Consider the following 4,936-nt stretch of genomic DNA (forward strand, 5'->3'; position numbering starts at 1 on the left):
CTCCTCACCTCCACCCCGGCTCCCTTGGTGATTTTTGTAAATACACTCGTTGATATACTCACCTGATCCCACCGTGTATTATTGGATTCGGATCCTGTCTCCTGTTCTCATGCTCCTGGAACAACAACGACAAGTAAGCTTAATTTTGGATTACTATCAACACTTCCAAAATCTCCTCTCAAGTGGATTTGTCATTCACCACCAATCTCCTCTCTATTCCCACAGTGGATCCATCCTGAGTTTGAGTTTACCAACTACACCTGAACCAATAAATATAATTGTTTTTTACATCCAGTTGTTTAGTCCTTGCTTCAAACCGTTCGCCTTTGACATCACCCACAGACCCTAACAGTTTGCTCTGGCCACAATATGTCAAAGAACGGTTTGAATGCTGATCAGGTCACCCTTAAGGAGAAATGAAGCTCTTTTACAGGAACTAATTACCCAACACAAGACTACACAGTCGAATCTGGAAACGGTGGGTGGAATGATTCAGTCCATCGGCAATAGAATGGGAACACTAACTCCACCCACGCCGGCCGTCTCACCACCATTAGCGCCGCCAGCGCTAAGCACCGCCCGCTCGGAACAACCCCGTGAGCCGGAGATTCGGCCGGCCGCAGTTTTTGAAAGTAACCCGGAACAATTCAATGGTTTCCTCCTCCAATGTGAACTAGCATTTGCCCGTTCTCCTTCTCTGTTCCCAAACTCTGCATCCAGAATCACTTATATCGTTACTTCATTGAGAGGTTTACCTCTTGAATGGGCTCATGCCTACCTCCAGTCCCACCCTGTGGCTTCACTATCATTTAACAATTTTATTAAGGATTTCAAGAGTGTGTTTCATGTCCCTGTCCACCAGGAGGAGACGTCCCGCCGTCTGTTGGCTATGAGACAGGATCAAGCTACCGTGGCTGAATACGCCATCCTCTTCCGGGTTGCGGCGGAGAAAACCAGGTGGGATGAGGTGGCACTAAAGGGAGTATTTTCTAATTCACTTTCTGATCAAATAAAGGATCAACTGGCATTTAGAGATGAGCCGGAGACGTTGGATGATCTCATCAGTTTGGCGATCAAGATCGATAATCGCCTTCGGGAAAGGCGGGGCCAAGCGGAACCGATGGCTTCCGGGTCAACTTTTCCTCCAGCGTTTCCTGCTATCAGAGGACCCACGTTTCAACCAGAGACCACTCACTATGATTCCGAGCCTGAGCCAATGCAGATCGGACGAACCCGACTCACGTTGCAAGAGAGGCAACGACGATTGGCAGCACGTGAATGTTTCTACTGTGGAAAGAGAGGACATTTTGTGCGATCTTGCCCAAACAAGTTAAACTAAAGCACTCACCAGCCATTCAGGGGATCCTGGTGAGTGAAGCTCGTTGTGCCCCTGATTCACATTTTTGTCTTCTTGCCAGAATTATGCTTAAACAGAGACACTACTCCATTGAGGCCCTCATTGACTCGGGAGCTGAGAGGAACCTTATTTCTCAAGATTTGGTAGATGAGCTTCAAATACCTACCAGAAGTCTTCCTTACCCCATTCCGGTGGCTGGAGTCACGGGAAAAAACATCACAACTATCACCCAGGAGGTAACTAACTTACCATTCATCATCTCCAGGAATCACAGAGAACTGGGTGAGTTCATGGTTTTTCATTCTCCCTCACCGCAGTTTATTTTGGGCTATCCATGGTTGGTAAAACACAACCCCATCATTGATTGGCAGAAGAAAAGAGTCAGTGTTTGGAGCAAATATTGTTTAAGGAACTGTCTAAGGTCTGCTGGTTTTCCGTCTGACACAATGAAGGAGGTGACCTCCGCCCCACCTGATTTGTCCAGAATACCCAGGGTTTACCATGATTTTGCGCCCGTTTTTTTGTAAAAATAAAGCTTTATCTAAAAAAGTTAAATCTGGTCCTCTGGATATTCAAAAAAACAAAACGCTTTATCTTTACCTCCACATCGCCCCTACGACCGCTCAATCGAACTGTTGCCGGGAGCCCCTCTCCCTTCGAGTCGCCTATATAACCTCTCTCAGAGCGAGACAGAAACTATGCAGAAGTATTTAGATGAATCATTACAGTCTGGCATCATTCGCCCTTCAACGTCCCCATTAGGGGTGGGGTTTTTCTTTGTAGACAAGAAAGATGGTTCACTCCGCCCGTGTATCGACTACCGAGGTCTAAATGCGATAACCATAAAAAACAAGTACCCACTTCCATTAATCAACTCAGTACAAGAACAACTTCTTTCTGCCACTGTTTTTTCAAAATTGGACCTTAGAAACGCTTATCACCTTTTGCGGATCAAGGAAGGAGATGAGTGGAAAACTGCATTTAAGACCCCTTTTGGACATTTTGAATATTTGGTTATGCCGTTTGGACTCACTAATGCTCCTGCCATTTTTCAGACTCTCATCAACGACGTTCTCCAAGATATGATCAATAAATTTGTGTTTGTGTACCTAGACGACGTTTTGATTTATTCTACTGACATCCAGTCCCACCAGACCCATGTTCGCACAGTATTACAACGACTATATGAAAACCGACTTTATGTCAAGGCTGAGAAGTGTGAATTCCATGTAACCTCTGTCTCTTTCCTTGGTTTTATTTTTAACGAGGGACACTGCCACACTTACCCTGAGAAGATCCGTGCGTTGCTGAAATGGCCTACACCTACGGACAGAAAGCAACTTCAGAGGTTCCTGGGATTTGCGAACTTCTACCGTCGTTTTATCCGGAACTACAATCAGATGGCAGCCCCTCTCACCCAACTTACGTCCACGAATCTCAAGTTCAACTGGACCCCCGAAGCCGATCGAGCCTTCCGTGAGTTGAAGCAACGTTTTTGTTCTGCACCCATTCTCCGTCACCCTGACCCCCAACGTCAGTTCATTGTGGAGGTGGATGCATCAGATATTGGTGCTGGGGCAGTACTCTCTCAAAGGGACCCCACGATAATAAAACTCACCCATGTGCTTTCTTTTCAAGACGTTTCTCTCCTGCTGAACAGAACTATGACGTCGGAAACCGTGAATTGTTGGCCATAAAACTAGCCCTCGAGGAATGGAGACACTGGTTGGAGGGGGCCAATGTTCCATTTATCATTTGGACTGATCACAAGAACCTAGCGTATTTACAAGACGCCAAACGCCTTAACCCCCGTCAGGCCCGGTGGGCGTTGTTTGTCACAAGATTCAGATTCACCATCACGTATCGCCCTGGTTCCAAGAATATTAAACCAGATGCATTGTCTCGACAATTCTCCTTTTCCAACCGAGAGAAGGAGGACTCTGGGATCTTGCCACAAGCCTGTGTGGTACGAACTGTCACCTGGCCCATTGAACAGGAGATCAAGAAGGCTCAAGTTCAGCAACCTGATCCTGGGGGGGGACCACCTGGCACCATCTTCGTTCCAAAGAGTGTCGTCCACAAGGTTTTGGATTGGGTTCATTCGCATCACTTCACCTGTCATCCCGGCATCAACCGAATGATTGAATTCACCAAGAGACATTTCTGGTGGAAGACACTGTCAAAGGACATAAAGGAGTTTGTCAAGGCCTGCTCCACTAGTTCCCAAAATAAGAACAACAATCAACCACCGGCGGGTTTACTTCATCCTCTACCAGTTCCAGACAGACCGTGGGCAAACATCGCTTTGGACTTCGTGACGGGTTTGCCACCTTCAGATGGGAAGTCTGTAGTCCTCACTGTCGTGGACCGATTTTCTAAGGCTGCCCATTTCATTGCACTCACAAGACTCCCTTCGGCTTTTGAGACGGCCCAGATTCTTCTACAAGAGGTTTTCAGGATTCACGGCTTACCCACAGACATTGTATCGGACAGAGGCCCACAATTCATATCCCAATTATGGAAGGAGTTCTGTAAGTCCATCGGGGCCACTGTGAGTTTGTCTTCCTGATACCATCCACAATCAAACGGACAGTCGGAGAGATGCAATCAGGAGTTGGAGGCCGTCCTTAGGTGTGTGTCTGAGAAGAACCCATCTGACTGGTCAAAACACTTACTCTGGGTGGAATATGCACACAATACTCTGACCTCATCCGCTACTGGCTTGACACCTTTCGAGGTTTCCCTTGGATACATGCCCCCCCTATTTCCTCTGTTGGAGACTGAAATCCTGGTTCCGTCAGTCAAGGATCACATGGACCGATGCAGGACAGTTTGGATGCAGGCTAGAGAGGCACTGTCAAGGACAGCCGGACGGAACAAGGAATCGGCTGACAGACATCGCTCTAAAGCCCCGGACTACAAGGTGGGCCAATCAGTATGGCTCTCCACCAGAGACATCCGTCTAAAGGACACCTCTCGCAAAATGGCCCCTAGGTACATTGGCCCCTACACTATTGACAAGATCATAAACCCCTCTGCAGTCAGGCTCAAGTTACTACCATCCATGAGGATCCATCCAACTTTCCACGTTTCTAACTTAAAACCAGTTTCAGTCAGCCCGCTCAACCCTCCCACCAGCTCCCCCCCAGCCCCCCTTTTGATCGACAACCACCCGGCATATAGGATCAACCGTATGCTGGATTCCAGAAGACGGGGTAGGGGTTTCCAGTTCCTGGTCCACTGGGAAGGTTATGGACCTGAAGACAGGTCATGGATCCCGAGGTCTTTTATCCTGGACACCAAGATGATAGAGGCGTTTTTTCGTGACCATCCAGAGAAACGGATGATGTCATCGTCCTGAGACGATCGTTAGAGGGGAGGTACTGTAGAGGTTGGCTCCTCTACCCCTCCTTTCTCTGTTGTTTGTGTTTTTCTAATTATCTCTCCACAGCTGCTGCTCATTACCTGGACCAGGTGGAGGAGCTATTTAATCTGGAGCCTCACTCCAGATCAGTGCCAGAGCAAAGTTCTACCAAGCTCCATGTTCCTGTGACTACTGGCTGGCTGACTTCAAGCTCC

The sequence above is a fragment of the Nematolebias whitei genome, chromosome 12, assembly GCF_014905685.2.
Source record: "Nematolebias whitei isolate Nwh7 chromosome 12, NemWhi1, whole genome shotgun sequence".
NCBI classification, from domain to species: domain Eukaryota; kingdom Metazoa; phylum Chordata; class Actinopteri; order Cyprinodontiformes; family Rivulidae; genus Nematolebias; species Nematolebias whitei.